Source organism: Lutjanus erythropterus, chromosome 19 (assembly GCF_056507025.1).
Source record: "Lutjanus erythropterus isolate fLutEry1 chromosome 19, fLutEry1.hap2, whole genome shotgun sequence".
Lineage (NCBI taxonomy): Eukaryota > Metazoa > Chordata > Actinopteri > Lutjaniformes > Lutjanidae > Lutjanus > Lutjanus erythropterus.
In genome coordinates this window covers 17,326,803-17,350,014 of record NC_139335.1, presented here as the reverse complement: position 1 = coordinate 17,350,014, position 23,212 = coordinate 17,326,803, and the positions used below count along the sequence as shown (strand labels likewise).

At 43.1% G+C, this 23,212-nt stretch overlaps 1 protein-coding gene across 1 annotated transcript in view; it reads left to right on the top strand.

Moving 5' to 3' along the window:
• The first annotated feature begins 6,838 nt into the window (after positions 1–6,838).
• Positions 6,839–23,212, top strand: part of rai1 (retinoic acid induced 1) — a 77,938-nt gene continuing 61,564 nt past the window's right edge. Inside the window, exon 1 of the mRNA XM_084744153.1 lies at positions 6,839–7,064. The gene's annotated coding sequence lies outside the window, so the exon portion shown is untranslated. The remainder of the gene's footprint in view (positions 7,065–23,212) is intronic.

The window sequence follows — 23,212 nt, the reverse complement described above, 5'->3', positions numbered from 1 at the left end:
ATCAGGCTCAAAGTTGAAACTCTGTCAGTTGCTAATCTCTAAAGGTGAGTTAAATTTGCATGTGCTCTTGCACACATTTCATTTTGCATTTTATTGAGCCATTACGAGTTAAATATTCACTTTATCTTGAACCCCAAGGCAATCGTGACTCAGAGGTAACGCTGGATGTTGAAAAGCTGACACTAAACTGCATTCCTGGCTTAACTTTGAAAGAAGCAGCTGATGATCTGATGACTATGACTGTGAGTCAGTTGCCTTCACAAAATGTGTTTGTATTGTAATGCCTGTCCTGAGCTTCTTAAATCCACCCCCATATTATAATAATAATAATTAAAAAAAAAACCTAAGACTGAAACTAATAAAAACTAAACTAAAACTAAACATTAAAAAAATGAAAACGAGCCAAACTTCTCTGGAAACTAAACTAACGGGACAAATTAACACTTAACTCTGCACATTGGTAATAGAACAGGTCAGATATATAGAGGAAGGCACGGTGCTGTCCATGGTACTGAAAGAACATAACAGGACTGTGGGTGAAACTGTAGTGGTGATGTGAACAGCACCATGGACAGCAGCCTGATGTTCATCTGTAGTACAGGCAGCCAGCAGAGGGGCACTACCCGAGGTTACCACTCCCCGGTGAAAGTATAGTAAATCCTAGCATACTTGAGCGTACCTGTCAGACTACTAATCAGTATACTTCAAGTGTGTTAATGATTAGTTGATTTAAAGTTTGCGTTATTGGGACAACTAATTTTGTACTAGGTATGTTTTAGTTGTAATTCACTTGCAGAAAATCACAATTTAAGTGTATTTGATGTACTTTTATGTACTAAAGTGGAACAACTTCAAGTATATTTAGTACGCTTTAACTTCATAGCTGTATGTATAATGCACTAATATACAAGCTTGATTTTTGAAATTAAACTTTACCTTGTTTGTGCTACTACAAAGTGCACTACAGCTTTAAATAAATTATACTGAAGTTCACTTTTTGTAAGCATATTTACACACAGTTCTAATTAAGTGAAATTAAGGCACTTCAATAAATCATACTAATCGTGTAATAAAAATAATTTTATTTTTCAAAAGTAAACCAACTTATCACTACAAGTATGCTTTTTAATACAATCTACAATTTACAATACGCTTACAATAACACAACTTCTTGTAAGTACACTGAAATACCACTTTAAGTACTGCAGAGTTAGTATATTTAGTTTTAGAAAACTGAGGTAGAACTATTTGAGATCCATTTTGAAGTACACTTATTTTAAAATACACTGTAAATATGCTTTAAATTATCCAAAAAACTACAAGCAAACTTGTAATAATGTTTGCATTCTTAAATTATATTTCTAATACACTAAAGTATTAGGGTTTTGTCTTAGCAGAAAGTTATCAGAGGCAGCTGGTGGCTTTCATATGGCACAATTCCTGCTTTATTTACAGTAAATGAAGGTATGTACCGATTAGTTGCCAGGAGAGGGCAGGAGTGTACCACAGCTCTGACAGGAGAGCTCAGGAACAAGAGGCTGTTTGGGGCAAAATTCACTAGGTGGCAGTCGAGCCTTATTCAAGCCGTGTTAGGGAGGTTTACATCTTTGTCATAGAGATGACACCATTTGTTGCCCTGGATTAAGGTTATACCCAGTGAATTATAGGCTACTTGCTCCGTGTGATGATAATCTCATTTTTAAGCAATGTCTTGAGTGTTTTGATTATTTATTATTACTTGACCTTCACCCAAGGGACACAGAGGCTGCAGGCTCTAGACTTAAGTATGATGCTGTACAATATCACAAACTGTCAGCACGACGGCGCTTATTAGCTTGTGAAAAAGTTAAAGACAAACAGACACCCAGAGAACAGAAATGTAATTTGAGGAGAAAAAAAATGAAGTGTCTAATATCAGTCCACCATGTTGCTGCACTTAAAAACAGTGACCACTAGTGCAATACTTGATAGTTATTAATTTGATCAAAGTGGCCAAAAAAAAATAAAAACTTAAATTTTGATTTATATGTTCAATTAAGTCAGATTTGGCTGTTTTGATTTTTTTTTTCAACATTTTTCTAACTGTCATTTCTATCATATCATCATAATCAAGTGAATTATTTTTGTCCACCTGATCTGAGAAAAGAGTTCAAACAGGAATATAGCCGAGCGCTCCTGATGTTGTTTACCACCCCACATCTTTTCACCTCATTCAGAGGCAGCCTCTCCTGCCTAGTAACAGTATCCAACACCACTGTCCTCCCGTCTCTATGGCAACAGAAGCAACCCCCCCTTCCGGCCCTGCCTCCCATTGATCCAAGGTGTGCGTGGCTGAGTCCTCGACGACCCTGACCCACACACCTCACCCATTACTCCGCCATCAGTGAACTTTTGACGGGAATTTTTGCCTGAATTACCATACACATTTCTTGAAAAGTAAATTACAGCAGCACATCTTAAGTACCTTAAAATATTTGCAAAACATTCAGCAAAAAGATGAAATTTTAAAATGTATTGTGGAAAAAGTAATATTATGACACTGACGTCACATAATAGGGCAGAAAATCTTGTCATTTTGTTCAGTTAAATGCTTATGATTACCTGAGAAGGCCTCTACATGCCTGTTTTTTCTTGTGTGGCACAGGAAACAGCTCTCCTGCTGATATATTTGAGTGGAAAACACTACATGCATGCACCCCCCCAACAAACTACACACACAAACAGACCTGTGTGTGTTTGTGTGGGTGTGTGCGTCCGAGCGTATGGCGAGCTGAGATGAGAGGAGGCTTTCAAACGCTTCTTCAGAGCCAGTCGTTTTTAACCCCTGTCCATCTCGATTGATGTCAGCGCTGTAGGCAAAATCACGCTTCACTCAGATCCGCATTGATCAAAACAAATGCATCCCGTGGAGGATAGCTCACCGAAACCATTTAGGCACATGGGCGCGATCACGTATTCATGGCTTGCCTCCATGCATCTGGTGGTACTGATCTGCAAACTGCAAAACACTCATCAACACTTTGTTTTAAGACTATATGACTGATATCAGGTTTGCTGCTTCTAAGCCGGCTGTTATTTCAGTCCTAACTGAGCAGGAAATAATGTGAAGGCTTCCTGTCAGAGGAAAATCTTCAAGCTTTTCCTCTCCTTGGTAAGGAAGCCCATTTTCATCAGTAGAAGAAAAAACTAGAAGAGGTCACTCAGTAGAGTGCATATACCCACCAGTCAACACATGGTGAAGCACCTACTGCAATGCCACCACAACTGCCAGATGCAACCTGCTGAGATTTCTTAAGTTCCACCAACATTAACATCCTGTGAATAATTTCCAGTGAGAAACATGCCGTCTTCACTTAAAGTAGTTTTACTAAGTAGCACAGATGACTGATACATTATGATGTCACAGTGAAGCTGATCTTTTGGATATAACATTTCAAAACCTTATAAATTTATTCTATTAGATATCTGTGTAAATTTTTTTCGTCATTAGTGTATGAATTCTTGAGTTATGGCTAAAAATGTGTGGTGAGGTCACCGTGACCGTGAACCACCAAAATTTAATTGATTAATTCTTGTGTCCAAGTGGTTGTTTGTGTCAAGTTTAAATAAATTCTTTGATATCCATTCCCTTGAGAGATCGTGTTCAGAAGAATGGGATGGCATGAAAATATGACGCTTGTGGCCATGAAAACATAAGGGTTTTTCCAAAACCTTGACCTCAGAGGTCCTTCAGCATACAGTCATGAATGTGCACAAAACAAATTAGGCTGATCGGTCCAGTAGTTTTCAGTATTAGCTGCAGACAAGCTGTAGGTCTGTTGATCACACACTCATTCACTCATGCACACAAGCAATTGCAAGATACGTAAATATGCAGATGGTTAGTCATAATTATGAGATCAACATTTGAAATTTTTGAATGAGATAAAAAAGTTGAGATAAAGTCACAATTATATCTCATAATTGACTTGTTTATCTCAAAAGTTTGACTTTTTAATCTCATAAACCTGATTTTTAATCTCATGATTATGACTTATCATGGGGATTTTTCCTTCTTGGACTGGTAGAAATGAACTTTCATACATTAAAGCTTCAAATGAGTCTCCTGATGACTTTCGCATAACCATTACCAAGAACTTTACAAGCCTTGTCAATGCATTGTTCCTCCTGTGAAAAGCCAGCAGGCCTGTCCACCTTGTTTTTCAGTCGGCTGAGCAACACCCTGGCAATAAGCGTGCCAGTAGGAGCAGGCTCTGTGTCTGAACTCATGAATTATTAAAAGGCGACTATTTCGCGGCTGCAGCTAAAATTAGGAATAGCCTTATGTTGGCTATAATTAGAAAGCAGATGGAAAGCGTTCATTTATAATAGTACATGGAAGGTTTTGACGTTTCCAGGTGAAGATGCTGTCTATGTGTCTGTGTGTGTGTGTGTGTGTGTGTGTGTGTGTGTGTGTGTGTGTGTGTGTGTGTGTGTGTGTGTGCGTGTGTGCGTGTGTGCGTGTGGCTTCAGAGTAAGCCTGGCGACAGAGACAAAACTCCTCCTGTCTGTCGTCAAGGTCAGACAGAAGCGCATCCTTTTGCATCAAGAGCACCGGCAGAGAAATTAAACTCCAAATCAATTGCCCTTCAACCACTATGTGTGTGTGTGTGTGTGTGTGTGCGTGTGCACACCTCTGACTGACTGACTGTCTGACTGAATTTGTTTATGAAAGTGAGAAAAAGCAGCTGAGGTTGTGTGCAGCGCTCATCAACGCATCTGTCCACTCTGGTATGTGTGTGTGTGTGTGTGTGTGTGTTTGTGTGTGCCGGGAGCAATCACAGGCCGTTGCATATACGATGGGGAGGAAGGGAAGGGGGTGTCGCTTGTAAACCTGATGAAATCCCCCTGACTGCACAGGAGGAAATTCATAATGACCAAGATAGGGTGCATTTAGCTAGGTGGCTCTGTGTCCTGAGACCCCTAAAGGAGAGGAGAGGAGAGGAGAGGAGAGGAGAGGAGAGGAGAGGAGAGGAGAGGAGAGGAGAGGATGCTAATTATTAACACACGCCTGGGCAAGCTGCTGGCAGCGTCTCATCTGTCACTCAAGAGGAGGAGGAGAAGAGAGGACAGAGAGAGGAGGAGATGGCTGAATGGGAGGAGAGTCACAGTCCCACTACCCCTCCTCCTCCTCCTCCTCCTCCTCCCCAGCCTCCCTTCCTCCTTATTTTCATTCATGGCACAATCAGAGACACACGCATTGCACATATCTCCCCCACGCAGCGGCTGGCTCAGTCCTCTCCATCAAAAGACACACACATTCGCGCACAGGGACAAACACACCCTGTGTTTCTTTCTTTTGTTATCTAATTTTCTCATAAACACAGAAACACACCGCGGCCCCCCTCATCTCTTCCTATCGCTGTCTGTCACACTGGGATTTTGGTCATCTTTTTTCATACATGAGTAAACACGCTCAGACACACACACAGGAAAGGAAAGGAAGGGAAAGGAAACAGTTCACATCTCTTCCTGTTGCTGTCTTTCATAGTGGGATTTTGGTCATCTTTCTTTATACATGAGTAAACACACTGCACACACAGTTGCGTTCCCAGACACACATGTAGCGTCCTCGCCACCCACTCAGAGAGAACCAGAGGGTGAGAGAAAGTGAGGGAGGGGGGGAGGAGAAGGGAGAGCAAACCTGTGACAGAGAGGGGCTTTGAAGCTGCAGCGAAGAGAGAGGCAAGGAGCAGGTGGTCCCACAGCTCAACCACTCCTCTCCTCTCCCACCTCCCATCAGTACATCAGCAATCACTCTCTCACACACACACAGTTTGTGTTTCTATCACTTCAGAGGACATTACATTGACTTACATTCATTTAAGTCTTCATTCATTTGCACTTGATCATAGCTGCTAAGTCAGGAGTTTTTGAAGCATGACTAATGTTAGCCATGTTAGCCTGACACGCTGCACTTTCATTGGTGGTTTTTGAGGTGGCATGTAAGTCTGTTTCTTGTGAAGTTACAAAATGATCCATTGTGCGTTCATTATATTGTCGGCACACTAATATTACAGGTAAGCGGCGAGCATAACACAGCCCACATAATTGCACATTGTTTTATCTTTGCTATGTTGGATTCATGTTGATGTGTATTTTCAGTCATATTTCAATTTTTGAAAAAAATAAATAACTTTCAAACAATAATTTGAAGGGCCACCCGCAGTGACTTTAAGGACCCCTAGGGGTCCCAGGCCCTCTGTTTGAGGCCACTGACCAAAAGATGAACTTACCTTTACCCTAACCTTAACCTAAACCTGACCCTACCCTCACCCAAATCTTCAAACTAAAATTTAACAGTTTACGTGATTGCATTTGGTCCCCATAAGCAAGACGTATCCCCACGTGAGTCCACATTTATGTCCCCACAACATGAGTAATACAGGTCCACATGCTCAGTCCTATTGCAGTCACTCCATACCACCACCACCCCCATCTGCTCTCACTCTCCCTTGCACACACGCACATATACACATTTGTGCATGGTGGCTGTCGGACAGGCTGCTAGACTCCCCAGCAGAGGCTGGAGGACGAAGCACCCCTCCAACACCCTCCTCACCCCCCACCCCAACACCCACCACCACCGCCGCCCCCCTGAGCTAATTCCATTATACATTCCCGACTGGAAGGAAGAGGGGCTGTCTTCTAATTGCTTTCTTATCCCCCTGAGTCCCCCTCACTTTCTCCTCCTCCTCCTCCTCCTCCTCCACCACCATCACCCCCCCCCCACTCCCCTCCCTCCTTCTTTCAGCCCGCCCCTCGCCCTGCGTGCACTCAACATGGCAGCAGACAAGCAGAGGAGGGAGGTGAGCTAGAGAGCAGGAGAGAGAGAGAGAGAGAGACAGGCTGCTGCTATCAGGGAATACTGGTGCCATTTTCAGCATCGCAGGGTAAAAGGATTGAGGCTCACCGCTGCACGCTTAGCTCAGCTCAGCTCAGCTCGCCTCGGCTCTGAATAGCTGGACAAGAGGGGGACTGGAGGGACAACAAAAGGAGGAGAGAACGGCTGACCCCTAACGCAGGTACCACCATGCTTCTTCTCCCTGTCATTTGTCTCTTCGCTGTAGCAGGACGGACAGCTGTGCGGATGGGAGTGAGAGTGGCAAAGGGGGCGTGTGTGTGTGTTTGTCTACTTCTGTGTCTGTGTGTGCATGCCAAATAGAGGACAGCAGCTCTCTCATGGGACTGCTTTCTATTTTCATTCACTGGGTGCTTTTCATAAGGGAAAGGAAGAAGGAACATTCGCCTCCCACACACACAAACACGCTCCCAACACCAGACACCTGCCTCAACCCTGTTTTCCAACCAGCATCTGTCCAAACAAGACAAAAAATTAGCACAAATACTGTATCTCTGCCTGCAGAAAAACACATTGGACACAGGAACATGCGGGGAAACGTGAGCTGCTGCAGCCTCTCTGTTTGTCTCTGGTTTGTTTGTTTTTTTTTTTTCCTCCCTTGCTGTGTTCAGCATCCTGAGCCTTAGGATGTGTTACGTAGTGCTATAACGGGACGCTATGTCAGAGCAATGATGTGTCATAGCACGCTGTTTACTCTGCCTATTGCATAAGGAGGAATCTGAAATACATACGCGCACACACGCACACACACACACACACTAATCTTATGAAACCAGTGACGAAGATAGATTCTGGTTCTGCTAATCTGTGTTTATGTGGATGCATTTTTCTGTATGTATGACTGTATTTTGTATACTGTGCTGTGTGAGGAATAGAAGGTGATGCGTTGTCAAAAATGTGTCAAGATACTGAGCATCTTAAAGCTTTTTTATGCTATTTTTAGAGTGCAGTTGCCTGATATATGCTGACAAGAGATTCTTATTGTATAGATGCAGCTAGTTCCGTATTAGTGAGTGTGTTTTCTGCTATTTCTCTATTTTATGAATTGTGCCTTTTCCTTTTCTTTATAATATGATCACTACTGCTTTGGCAACATTGTCTTTCATACATTCATGCCAACAAAGCCTATTGAATTGATCTGAATTGAGAGTGTTTATGTGTGTGTTTGTGCGTCACTTCAGAGGGGGCTTTACTACCGTGTGCCATTAAAAGATGCACTGAGACTGCAGTGTCACTGCTGACTGAAACTGATGCTACCAACAGTCTCGCTCGCCCTGAGGAGAGAGGATGAGAGAGAGAAAGATGGATAGAGAGGAAGGGGTGGGGGAGGCGGGGGGGAGGAGGGCTAAGAGAGAGAGGTGTGACAGAGAGAGAGGGAGAGTTAAAAAAAAGAAAAAGCAAGAGGGAGGTGGAGACAGACACGGCAAAATGTGTTTGTGTGTGTGTGTGTGCAGGTTTGTTTGTGTGTAGTGGGGAGGGAGGGGGTAACGACGGAGATAACGCAGAGAGGGTGTAGAGAGGTGTCAGAGAGAGAAAACAGAGGCGAGATAGAGAATGGTGGTGTGTCTGTGTGTGTGTGTGTGTGTGTGTGTGTGTCTGGAAAGATGTGTGCAAAAGAGTAAGAATGGGAGAATGGCAGAGCGGGAGAAGGGGAGTGATAAGTGGTGGAGGGGAGGAAGAATATATGAATGGATGATGAGAGGCTCATCCCCTATAGCAATGCAGTGACATGGCCGCCATCAACACATAAACATCTACACTGCAAACTGTGTGTGCAGGTCTGTGGAAAACCTATATATTAAACATAAATAAGGATGGACACGGTGGCTCCACACTCCTCCCCCTGTACAAAAATGAAGCCGAAATACCCCATATACAAGCACTGCCATCGTGCGCTGGTGACGACATTTGGAGCCAGAGTCTGCGCAGTGGTGACCAGTGTTGGAGCCACGCTTTCGAGTTCCCGCCCACGCAGTCGGTCGACTCAACAGCGAGCAGAGCTAACCTCTTAGTCATGGCACGACATCTGACTGACTACTTAAAACCAAGCTGATCAGAAAAAGCAAACAAACATCAGCGTGATAAGAAAATGACAGAAAATTTGACGTGTACTTTGATGTTTTAGTGAACAGCCAGGTGTTATGACCTATACTGCAGGCTTAACTTTTGGGAGCATTCCATTTCTATATACACTTAATGGTTTGCACCATAGCCAATAGTAAAAGAGGTGGAGCCAGTGTGTAAGTCAGAAGCCAGTTGCTTGTTTCAAGTTTTCCTGTATAAAGCTTTAATATGAGAATGACTGTGACCAGGTAGCGTGTATCAATATTCTTACTACATGGTTTATTTCTTACTTAAAATGTTTTCGGAAACATCATTTAGTGACTTTTTAGCTTTAAGGTGAGAAAGATTGTGACCAGGCAGCAACATTGTGTCTAGAAAGGTACTGAGACTTGCAAAACTCTTGGACGATTTGTACGTATTGTTTCTTTATTGTGCCGGTTTTACAAACTAACTATGTAGTAATAAAGCAGCAATGCTGTGGTTAAGATATGGGTAGGTTTAGGGAGAAAAAACACCGGGTTACAGTTAAGGAAAGATCACAGTTTGGGTTAAAATGAAAAAAATGCAAGACCTTTCATGGGTCTGCAGTTGTTGCAGTATATCACCCACCAGCTCCACACTCTTGTTGATACTATGCATGCTCTGGTTGCAAAAAAACAAGACGGCAACCCCCATAATGACAAACATTGGGCTTCAAAACATTGGCAGTCCACAAACCAGTGGATGATGGTACAGTGACTCTGTCCACTAATAAACTGTCTGTCATAGCACAAACAGCCTGGGAAGTATCTTTGCTTTTAGGTAAAATGTGACGATAAAAAATGCTGAATTTGTATTAAAATAGTATAAAAAATACCTACAGGTTGTATGTCAGTCTTTTCCAGAAGATGCGGTGTTTTCAGCTGATGTCTATGCTTCTTGTTGTGTGTGTGTTTGTTTGTGTATCTCTGTGTATGTGTGTGTAAAAGCAATATTTCTGCAGTCAAAAGAAAGATAAGACAAGAGCCAGCCCACTGGCTTGGCACAGCATGGCATGGCAAGGCAACGTACCTCAAATACACAATCACTGCTACAGAGACGAGGGGCTGCTGCACACATGCACACACACACATGCACACACACGTGAACGCACACACACACGCACTAAAAAGTCTGCTCTCCTTTTCCTCTGACTTTTTCTCCTTCACACACACACACATGCAGACATAACAGTGGGTTTCCTGCATGATGCAACACAATGAAAGGAAGCTGATTATCATGGAGATTGGGAGGCGTGCAGAGAACAGGTTTCAGTCTGTGTGTGTGTGTTTGCACGTGTGTGTGTAGGTGTGTGTGTGTGTGTGTGATGGTCAGCAAAGGGCATACTGAAATTGGCAACTCATTGCCGTGGTGAAATGAAAGGTGAAAGCTCCCCTCTGTGTCTCTCCCTCCTTTCTCTTCCTCTAGCTCCCGTCCTCTTTCTGTCTCTCAGTCTCAGACCAAAACAAATAGATGAGGTCAAGGAGAGAAGGAGAAAAAAACTGACAAAAAACAGGCAAAATGAGAAGACTGCAAACAACAGCACAAATTAAAAGGCAGACAAGAAGAAGGAAGATCATCATTTCAGACTTTAAACAACATATAGTCGTCTTTCTCTTTCTGTCTTTTAATCTTTGTGTCCCAACACCGATCTGTCTGCTTCCTCGATCACTCTATAGTCCAGTTAATAACTAGATGGCCGAGCTTTCTGTTTGTATGTGTGTCAGTGAGTGTGTATGTGTTTCTAAGCCCCCAAGTGCCCACCTAATTGCCCCAGAGGCTCATGGTTATTTACTGTGGGGGGTTATTAGGCAGACAGAGAGAGAGAGACGGAGAGAGGGAATGTCTGTCCCTCATTAAAGAGAAGTGCCACAGACACAAGCAGGGCTGTATGGGGAGCGACCGGACCACAGCACCGTCATTAAGAGCGCACACACACAAACACAGTCAACTGCTAATGAATGTGGACACTCCACCTATGACTCATAGCATGCCATTTGTATTCACACTGAATGACAATCCCCATTTCCTTTTATAAATATAAGAGTGTTCCCTGAGATCATTGTTGTCATGGTTGTTGTTGTTAACTGATTCCTTCCTTCCTTCCTTCCTTCCTCTGTTGAGGTCCGTCATAACCATCTTCAACAGTACTGTGGCAGTCCAGCATCAACACAACACGTACACGTGCTGTACACAGGAATGAACCCATGAGGGGGCACAAGGGCAAAAAAAAAGAGTCATTGTAGGGCCCTTAGCATTGTGCTTCAGTGGAGCATATCACCGCACAAATTTCAAGAAGCATGCAGTTTTTGGGGATCTGGGGCCAGCTGGCCAGTTTGTAATCTAGGTGTTGTGGCGAAAAGAATTTAAAGGGATAGTTTAGATTTTTTTGATGTGGGGTCATGTGAGGAACTTATCCATAGTCAATAGATTACCTATAATAGACAGTCTGGAGAGGGTCTGCAGCAAAAAGTATTGTACACCATATTTAGAATATTTTCACAACTTTACTTTGCCGTCAGACAGCCTTATCTGATATAAGCCAAATACTGGGTTCTCTAAACCAACCAAACTCCAAAGGCGAAATCAGTCATTTTACTGCTGCATCTGTTAGTTTGTGTTACTGTGTGACTTTGGCATTTTAAAAGGAGAGTTTGGATTCACCAAAGTCACACAATAACAAGCTAATTAATCAAGGCAGCAATAGGAAGTTGTGCGTTCTGCAAGGTAAAACAGCTGATTTCGCCTATGGAGTTTGGATGGTTTGGAGAGAGCAATATTTGGCTGATATAATAGCAGTTTTTTGTCGGAAAAGGCTATATGACAACTAGATAGCAAAGGCTGTTAGATGCTGTAACTGACCAATTAGAATTGAGTATTTAACAAAGCCGTGTCGTAAGATCAGATAATAGTGTGACTTTGATGTAGATGTCTTATCACTGTTGAGAGAATGAAAATGAAAGCTGGAACTGGAAGTTTTAGGTACTTAAAATATTTACAGCACAAAGGCTCCATTTAACAACGGATTGTATCAACATATGAATAAACAAACGGAAAGTAAAGTCCCACCATGACCCTTGTATTTATGAGAAATAACACACTCTCTGGTGGCATACCACTATCTTTTTTTTTTTTTTGTTTGGAGGTTATAAGCTTCTGCCTTCTTGTCGATTCTGAGACCTGCACACACACACAGACACACATGCTCACCAATAAGTGTAAACACATGGTCTGCAACATGTCGCCCCCAAACCCTAATACAAACACAAACAGCACAGACTACAAATACTGATTCTTCTGTCTCATCTTTCTCCAACATCCCTGCATCTACACACACACACACACACACACACACACACACATGCGCGTAAATACTGAAGGCTCTGTCTTCATGTCCATCATGCAACCTCACACACACATACAAACACAGTGCGGCGGGTACACGCTGTTCCAGTGAACAGTCTACCACGGCTGCTAACCTAGATCTGATTACACACAGCAGCTCCTCACATCCACATCTGTGTGTGTGTGTGTGTGTGTGTTCCTACATGTCTCTGTGTGTGTGTCTGCACTTGGGCTTAATGCAGTTTGCTGGTAATATTTTTTTATTGGACTATCCAGGACAGTGTCAGCGCAGTGTGTTTGTCTAGTGAGGGCTGATGTATTTCCTTCCGTGAGAGTGAGTGAGGAACATCAGAGACAGAAATGGAGGGAGGTGGGGGAGGAACAGGGGGATGGGGGGAGAGGAAGAGCACGGGGTTACTGCGGGGAAGAGAAGACAGAGGTTGTGATGAGAGAGGGAGAGGGAAGACGAGGAGGGGGAAGGCTCATCTGTATGCTGGTTACTGTGTGCTGCTTGTTTGATCTGGAGGGAGTACTTAGTGCTGGATGGTGGGATGCTGCAGAGTGGGGAAGGCAAAAATAAGGTTCCTGCAAGAGTGTGTGTGTGTGTCTGTGTGTGTGAGAGAGAGAGAGAGAGAGAGATAGTGTGTGTGTGTGTGTGTGTGTGTGTGTGTGTGTGTGTGTGTGTGTGTGTGTGTGTGTGTGTGTGTGTGTGTGTAATTAGGTGTGAGGTGTTGGGTGCAGCACTTTGCTCATTAAAAGGATCTGGCTGCTGTCCAGCTCTGTGCAGTTCATCAACTGTCCTTCATGTCTCTCATCTTCTTCCTCCTCTCATCATCTCTCCCCTCCTTCCTTCCTCATTCGTCTCTTCTCTGCGCTCCATCCTCACTTCCCAGCATTACTGCAACAAAACACCGCTCTGCAACGGTGGTCCTGATAGATGGAAAAAGGGGGAATGGAACAGGGGGCATCTTTCATCGTTGATGAGCATTTGATCAAATGCGCCTCATTAGAGCTGAATATATCATGCTTGTAAAAGATCAGTAATGAACACATTTGCACGTGTCCATACTAATAAGTATATGAGCAGGTACGAAGTCTCACAGACACCTTATATGCAATTGTAGGCAAATGCTTTTTGTGAAATGGTTAGCATCATTAGCAGAATATTAATACATTAATACAAATAATTATTTTCATCATTCATCATCTGTCAATCATTTATTTGTTTAGTCCATAAAATGCCAGAAAATTGTGAAAAATGTTTAGCAGTGCTTCCCAGAGCCTAAGGTGACACCTCAAATGTTTTGTTTTGTCCACAACCCAAATATATTCAGTTTACTGTTATAGAGAAGCAAAGAAAACAGAAAATATTCACATTTGAGAGGCTGGAATCAGAAAATTTTGATATTTTTTATTTGAAAAATGACTCAAAGGGATTAATCAGTAATCAGAGTGGCCGGTGAAAGATAATTTTGTTGGTTGAACAGATACAGATAATGACGTCTCTGTGCATCACTAACATGTTTGTGTTTGTTTAATGCACAGACTCTCAGTATTGTGTATATGTGCACCAGTGACGCTGTACAAACACATAATCAGACCTTTGACTCAGCAGTGAGGGAGTGGTTTTGCTCTTGTATAAAGTGACTTTACTCACACTTTCTATTTTGAAAGCATATGGTGAATGATATATGCTTATTATTATTAAAGGTTTTTGGGTGAGTGTGCAATTGTGGGGCAAAGTTTTATACGCCTGCACAGATGTTCAGCACTATAACCGGCAAGCAAGGTCGTAATTTTAGTTAGGGTGCGCTTTACTGTAAGAGACTTGAGTGTGAGTGAGTGTGTGTGTGTGTGTGTGTGTGTGTGTGTGTGTGTGTGTGTGTGTGTGTGTGTGTGTGTGTGCATTCAGCTAAATGAGCACCTTGATAAGTAAAGCCTGCCCAATTGCTGTTTAGCTGTCTGCCAGAAAGGGTGAGACTGAAAGAAGAAACAAATGAGGCAAAAAGGGAGAAGAGAGATGAAAATCATGCTGGAATGAGTGAAGAAGGAGGGCAGAGAGGCAGATGGAGGAAACAAGAAGAAGATGAGGTGAGGGGGACAAATAAAGATTGATGCCAAAGCAGGGATCAGGGAGCTGTAGAGGGAGAGGAAAACAGATCGGGGAACAAGTGAAAAACAGAAGGCAATATGGAAAATTTGAACAAAATGGAGGAACTGCTAAAAGTCAAAAATCCAGACTGGTATGTGTATTTCTGCGCGAGAGAGAGGAGAAACAGGGAGATGGAAATAACAACCATTAGCAAGCGCAAGAAGTGTGTGATGGGACCATGTGATTGTCAAGAATCGTACTGGAACCAGAAACTGTCACCAGCGTCTCTCCTGTGTTCTGATCACGCAGCAACAACAGCACTTTGAAAAGTTTTATACCCCCTCCTGTGCCTTCAAACAGCTGCTGGAGTTACATAATCCAGAGAGAAACATTGAGAAAAAAGGGCGATCAGAGACAGAGAGACAGATAGAGGAGCCAAGAGGGAGAAATGTTACAGAACGTGTCCTCTGCCATGATATAACACACAAAACACACATAAGCATCCACATGTCGACAAACATAAACACAGTTTTGTTCATTTTTACAATTAAGCTGCTTATATTATTGCTGTAATGATGTCAGGTTAGTGATGATAAACACCACTGAAGAAGAACAGTGAAACAAAAACAGGACAGGAGGCTTGTGTGTGTGAGTACACATCGAGTCAGAAATGAGTGAGTGTATGTATGTTGTTGAGTGTATTAGTGCACATGTGAATATATCTGTGTGGGCGGCCGGGTGCCATCAATGCTGTGTTTTGTCTGCGATTGTGTGTTAGATGAGAAGAGGCTCTCTGGGGAAAGCACTGAAGGCAGAGCTGGCTGCCTCACCGCCTGACAGAATTTCATTATCGGTCACATAACGGCAGGCATGAACACAGCTTATGTCATCTGTATTAAAAGATAAGTTAAGGGGTAGGTATGATGTGCACAATATTTACACCAAAACAAGTGCATATGCAGTTTATTTAAGGTTAACTCACTAAAAATACGTTTCTTTCTCCATACTCACACCTCTGTTGTCACATTCAGGGTGGGAAGCTCAAATGTCGTACTGCTGCGTTCCATGTTCCAAGTCGGAAATGTATAAAATCTGACAAATCGTCATTGTTTCACTTCGCTTCCCGATTGACCAGTAACTGAAAAGACAGTGGATAGTGAAAATCTGGTGGGACATCGGGCCATGTTTCAAGCTAAGACAACATATTTGATAACCTAATAGCTACGTTAGACAACAGCTACCATTAAAATTCAGCCGACGTTACCAGCATCATTACTGTCACACAAAACATGAACATGTGAACAAATGATGTGTTCCATGATCTCATGTAACGTCGCCGACTTAACTGTGTCCAAGATGTGCACTGATATTTCAGCATTAATGTATGAATTACTTATCGTATCATGTACCACTTTTAAATGGAAACATTATCTAGGAAACGGTTGAATGCTAATGTTAGCTACAGTAGCTAATGGGTTATCAAATATGTTGTTTCAGCTTGAAATATGGTCCAATGTCCCTCCAGAGTTTCACTGTCCATTTGGTTTAAAATTGCTAATCAATTAGGTAGCGAAATGACATGATTCAGATTTGTTTATATGACATTTAGATGAAATTTAAGGCCACCATGTGAATCTGGTGAATTTCAAGTAGACGAGTTTGCCTTTCAGCTTGTTGTTATTGCTTTGTTTTTTCCTGATGTTTCCCATTTGATGTCATGAACTCACAGGAAATGAGGGTTAGTAAACAGTAGAAAGCAGCATGAAGGCTGGTGACAATGTTACGGAGGTTCATCTTTTTCATTTGTCTCTCTTTAAAAGTCAACACCACTGCGCTGCTTGAATGGTGACGGAAGGAATTTGTGACTGAAATGAGTCGCAGAAGTTACCGACGGAGGTGGCAAGCCTTCATACACTCTTAGAAACAATTGTGCTAACTCAAACGATAACTAACTTGGTTTGTCCCCATACGAGAACCCTTTTTGATTCCTCGTAGAATCTTTTATAAACCCTTTCAGAGAGTTTTACCTAGAACTCAATGTAAAGGGTTATACATACAACCATCTGTGAAAGGGTCTACCTATAACCTTTCCATGCTAACAAGAATCCACCCTGGGGGTTCTCCCAAGAACCCCTCAAAATTCCAAGGGTTTTATCTAGAAACCACCCAGGCAGTTCTACCAAGAATCCCCTTGATGAAAGAGTTCTTCAAGAATTTCAACAATCCTTAAAAACTCTCTTCCAAAAAGGGTTCTTTGGATGAAAAGGATTCCCTGATGATTTGTTTCTTCAAGACAGGGTTATTCAGACGCAAGTGGTAATGGGTAGAACCTCGAGGCCTTCACAAAGAACCTCCCCTGGAATCTTAGAGTTTAGCATAGTGCCGGAAAATTAGCGTGTCCATCCGGGTGTCATATTTCCATCACTGTTGATCGGTGCTGGAGCTGATGAATAACAGTTACTTCTGCAGAGTCATGTGACCCATGAGTGAATGACGGGTGAACCCTTTCCCACTGAAGACAAAAATCAGTGGTTTTTTGTCCAGTGGGACAGGGGCTATAGAAGCTGAAGTGCATGCTTCCATCCACCAGGCAGGTATAAGGCCAGCAGGCTGCAGAAACATTCCTCCTACACAAAAATACATAAATATTCTTCTTTGAACGTCCACCTGTCATCTTCTTAACCAATCAAAGCACAGTACTGCTAAACCTTCACTTCTCAATGTGAATGATTTTGCAGAAGGATCCAAAGGACGAGGAAAATCACTGCATCCCCTCTTGAGTCCCCACTGAGTACATTACCCATACCCCACATTCGGTGCTGTTGCTAGGTTGCATGTGCGTGTCCGCTTACATGTCTGCGTGCGTGCCTGCATGCGTGTGTATGTTTTGCTTGACTGCCTCCGTGCTATGGACACAAAGTGAGTTCTCTGCCTGTGAATTAGCTTCCATAGCAACCGGTGCCACACAGCCAGCCAGGCAGGCAGTCAGGCAGGCAGCGGAGTGAATGAACGCCGCTCTGCTTGTGCGATCTCAAAGTGGGCACAGGCCCGATGCCAAATCTGGGTATGGTGGGCACGCTGGCATGCTGACGGGTGCAGACAATGGGGCGTTGCTGTGGTGATAGGAGGGCTGGTGGCTGGAGGGAGGGAGAAGGGGGAGGTTAACAATGTGCATTGGTATGTGGATGGCAGACAAAGTCAAAAGCAATGTTCAGTGTGATAATGGAGCTGCTCTGTCTGTTTGACGCTCCTTCAGTTTGTTTTCCTACTGTTTCTCGTCCTCCATCGCTATTTTTGTTTGCCGCTCAGTGTCTCTCCACTTTTCATCCCCTGTTCTCTTCCTCTGTTTGCTTTCCTTCTCTTATCTCTCTGTTTGCTTTTCTCCTCTCTTCTCTCCCTGTGTCTCTCTGAGAAAGAGGTTGCGGCATTGCGGAGGTGGGTGTAGTGCGGGGGCAGAGGAGATTTTTTTTTTTTTTATCAGTGTTATTGTCAGAGCTGGCCCATCACCTTGGATACACACACACATATGCACCCACACGCGCACACACACACACGTCAGACGTCAAACACACGTCAAACGCTAACAGCTAACAGTCAAGATTTGGCACAAAACTAAAAACAGCCCTCAGAAACTAACTGGACCCAACAACAGTACACAACTCACGTGGTGAGCTGTGCTAAATCAGCTGAACTCATCCACACTAAGACCAAAACACAGAGTGAAAAGAATATAAACAATCATGGCACAGACGTCAGAGCCGGACTTCATGTTGGCTTGTGATCTAGACGATAGCCACATCCCAAGGTGTGTTGTTCAGTCACACAGATGGGAAGGCGAGCAGGCACGTGTTCAGGATCTGGCTAATTGCTAATGTTCTCATGCAGAGAAAACATGAGGGAGATGCTAATGACCTCTCACTCGGATGTCTATCGACTGACCAGGCTGTAGCCATGGTAGCCAGGATGAAAGCACACACACACACACACACATATATATATTCACACACAAAACACAAACTCACCTGAGGCTCAGATGACGGATAAGCCCGAGCCAAAAATTGAAATTAAATTATAATTTGATATCATCAATTATCTCACTTGTTAGGATGTATTTCCGCCACAGTGAGCAAAACATAATGAACGCGGAGAATGGAGCTGCCGGGCTATTCTGTGCTTTAATATCGCTTTATTATACCTATCATCTCTTTTGTGGCGGATAAAACCATGTGTGTTGAGGCTTTACACAAAGAAGGGGAGGAAAACGAGAAAATGGGTGGGGGGGTGGGGGATAGTGAAGGCTGCTGAATAGTAGACGCACCTGGGAAAGTCAGAGTAGTAATCAATCACATACGTGCACGCACATACACATCCACCAAATCACACACACACAAACACACAGGAAAATATGCGCAAAGCACAGCTGGGCTGTGGAGACGCCATCTGTAACGCCATAATATAGCACTCAGTGTGTAAAAGTGTGTGTTCTGTCTGTATGTGTGAGTTTGCATTTGCTCTCATGTTTGTGAATGCATGCATGTGCATGCAAGCAAAATCAAGATCAAGTTCCAATTCACCCAACCGTGTCTCCGCCGGTGGAGGGACACACAAGCCTGGATTTACATGCATACACACTCTTTTGCCAACACATGCATGCTCACTAACCCATGCCAACAAACACACACAGACACACACACTCACACTTACAGGGACTCATGCATAAGCATCAACTCTTACCTGCAGCCATAGGCTACATAGCAATGCATACTAAAGAGACTGGGATTGAAGAGAGGTAAGGAGCGAAGAGAGAGATGGATGAGACAAGCGAGAGATGGAGTGAAGGATGGATGGATGGAGGGGGGTGGGGGGCCGGTGACAGGAGTTTGTACGGCCAGAGAGATCTGTAATGAGATCTTGGTGAGTCAGACAGGATACTACACACTTATCCAGGCTGGATATCAGACAGGCAGCAAGGAATGCATTAGAATGCATTAGCCTAGCTGGCTAATATTAAAAATCTGTGTCAATGTCATTAGCATAACGCGCCATCTAACACTCTCGCACACATCGATCTTCCCGAAAAAACAACTAGCCTAGTCATTTGGGCAGTGGAATTAGCTAAGGCTGGCAACAAATTCACAGCTACCGAAGCAGTTTCCCCCCCAGCATTAAATTAGAATAGGTTGACCCAGTGTCGCTGTTAGCGTGTTAGCTTGTATCAGAGAGTGAGTCACAAGCTTTGCTGGGAGAAGCCACAGCACAAATTTAAACATCAGAGCAGTCAACAAACCCTGGGCTATCTCCGTGGCCATATTTATTCATGTGGTTTGACACCCACCGACACACACACAAACACACACATAATAAAAGCACATAGTGAGCTTGCACACAAACTGGAGCAAAGATGAGAAAGTGCATCTGATGGATGTTTAAAGGAAAGACTGACATATTCTTTCTTCATGTCAACAAATCCTGCCAAAAGACCAAAACCAACAATGAATTGATCCCATTAACAAATGTGTGTGGGTCTGACAGCAAATTAGCCTGTGCTGTAGACCGCCAATGTTGTTCAATATTGTTCAAAACCCCAATCACTCGCAGCTACAAAATGCTCTCCCTCAAACACGCCTGTATAAAAACGCTGGTTTCATTTGGTGTGTCTGTGTCATTTACATTATAGTAATGTCACCCTGGCACGTTGTTGCCCCTCTATGGTTTTATATTCTTAAAATGCAAACTCTCAAGACTGTTCTGGTGTCGATTGCACTTTAATATTCAAAGTAATAGGACTTCACTTTGTTAAATCAGTGGTATAAACTGGCCAGTAATTAACATAATATTGTGATTTTGTATGATTACCATTGACAGTAATATATCAATCCATTTCAAGCTCTCTTGGGGGCCCTCTGGTGGCCACAGGGGTCCTAAGCAGGCGCTGAGTTCACTTACTCCTCAGGCCAACTCTGCATTTGTGTAACATTTTCTAAAAACAACAGCGCTCAGCAGTTTTATGATTCTTATTTTCAGGTGATTATACGCTAGTTAAAACATACTTATGAATATCATATTCCATTTCTGCCAATAAACTGCACACTGGACATTTAAATAATGTGACTGAACGGGCTAGCAGTGAAGGTAAAATGTCAGAATAATGGGTGAACACAACCGAGTCGGGGTAAGAGGATGTTTTCCTGTCCTCTCCTTTCTTCTGACACTGCCTGAATGCAGTATTAGAGTATTAAAGGAGCAGTATGTAAAAACTGCACATCCAAAAATGAAACTACAGTTAGGCGCCCCTATAGCTCAGTTGGTAGGGCGAGCGCACCATGTGTTGAGGCTATCGGTCCTCTGCAGCGGCTGCTGGTTTAATTCCTGCCCATAGCACATTCGGTGCGTGTCATCCCCTCCCTCTCTCCCTTTCCTATCATGTCTTCAGCTGTCCTATGTTAATAAAGGCAAAACGCCCAAAAAAATAATCTTACAAAAAAAATATGAGACTACAGTCTAAATAGCAAGTTTGAGCCATAGACACAATATTAGTAAGACTGATATACATACATACATTGAATATACAATCTACGAGTTGTTTCCCACCACCTATTCCTCCCCAGACTTGCGGAAGCTCAGGCGAGCTGAAGGAACACTGCAGGAGCGCAAGACGAGTGCAACGTTGTCAACATTGTAATTTGACAATAACAAGTTATGACAAGTCCTCTGCTGTAAGCTGATCCGCTGTTTATAACTGTCAGTTATCTGTCAATGTAAAGCTAAGCCTGTTATCCTGAAAACGAAAGCACACTGCCAGACTCCATTAACATTTTCCTCAATTTAACCGTTATTAGCACCTACTCCTTCTACAAGATTATTAATGATTTCTCATGACTGAGTCAACAGACTCATTTGGTGAACATTCGACATTAATTTGAACTCTAATTAATGTGAAACTGGCAAACAATAACACAAGTTACAGGCTCAGATATAGTGTTATCAGAGAAGCCAGTATTTCAACAAATTCTGTGATGTCATATTGTGGTCATTTTATGATTTTTTTAGTCTTTTAAGTGACGATTAAACAGTTGGTTTTAGTTAACATCTTAATTCTAAGGTCACTGTACTTCTCTTTTTTCATTTTGTTTCTACTTTGTGAAGGCGGTACTCTCTCACAGGGGAAAGCAATCAGATACCCTCCCATCCGTCCACATGTCCCTCCGCCTCTCTTGACATCTTCTCTCACACGCTGTCCCTTCCTCCCCTTACACTCCTCTCTATCCCTCTCTCTGTATCTCCACTTCTTCCCCCTTAACAGCTCCATCTTTCTTTGCAGCCTCCTCCCTTCCTCCTTACCCCAGCTCACTCTCTTTATCTTCCCCCTCAGTGCCTCCATCTTTCCCTGTCTCTCCCTGCCTCTTCCGCTACCCATCTTTCTCTCCCCGGCTCCCCTTTCTTTAACCTTTTATGCTCTTCCTCTCCTCCTTTCACTCTCTTCCTCTCGCTGGTGTACACAGACGTCTCTCTCGCAGTGTGTCTAAGCTCTCTGTTTCAGTCTCTACATCATTCTCCGTCAACATCCTACACCACACCTCCTCCCTCCCTCTCTCCTCTCCTCTTTCTCTTCTCCCTTCCTCCCTTTTTTTTCCATCTTGAGCTCACATCTGCTAGTCTAACACCAATCTTCTCCCTTTTCAGCACGCTACCCTCACCCCCATTACACTTCATTATTGGGTCTGCTCTTTTTTATCACTCTTCCCCTCTCCGCCCCTCTATCTCACTTTCGGGATGACGCATGATTGCATATTTCTGTCTCATTCAAGCAGCCACATGCTCATGCGCGCACACACACACACACACACACACACACATACATTTTCCCTGTTAATATATGCAGCGTGCATAATGTCACCGTCAAGGTTAACAGCTGAGGTGCTAATGCTGAGAGGATCCGGGGGTTATAGGTAGGAAACACTGAGATATGGACACTCTTGCTGATTAGTAGGGCTGCAACTGATAATTATTTTCATTACTGATTAATTTTTCAATTAATTGATTAGTAGTTTTTGTCATAACATTTCCAAAATTGAAAAATGTGAATGAAGTTGACGTCCCAAAATGTTGTCATATCCGCAACCCAAAGATATTTTAGTTTACTGTCACAGAGCAGTAAATAAAGTGGAAACTATTCATTTTGAGAAGAAAATTTAAAATGACTCAAATGATTAATTGATTATCAAAATAGTTGCCGATTAATTTGCTAGCCCATTAACAGTGAATTAATCATTGCAGCTCTACTGATTAGTGAGTTAAGTTGCTGAATAGTGGAGCAAAATCTAAGTATTTGGGGCTGGAAATGATCATCTGATGACCTTTCATATACACCATCAAGAAAAATATTGACATATAATTGATCCTCTAATCAAATGGTAATTATTGTCATGAATGTTTGCGACTGAAGGCAATCAGCTGAAGAGAATTTCATGCTGTTTTAGCCTCAGTCCTCTATCTTTGTCCCCTCGTTTACGTTCATTAATGTGAAGAGGCGCCATTGTTCCATGGATAATTCATTGACATGCACGGCAGCAGCATCCATGTGTTTGTTTGTGTGTGTGTGTGGGTGTGTGGGTGGGTGGGGGTGTTTCTAGTGTGTATATATGTTCGCCATGGTGGGTGAGCAGATGCAAAAGGCATGACAAGAAAATAACCTTCCCTCCCTCCCTCGTCGGCGATGACGAGACGCCTCCCCTGCACTCTCTCCTTCTCTCCCCCCTCTATTTTTATCATCTTTACACCCCCCACCGTCT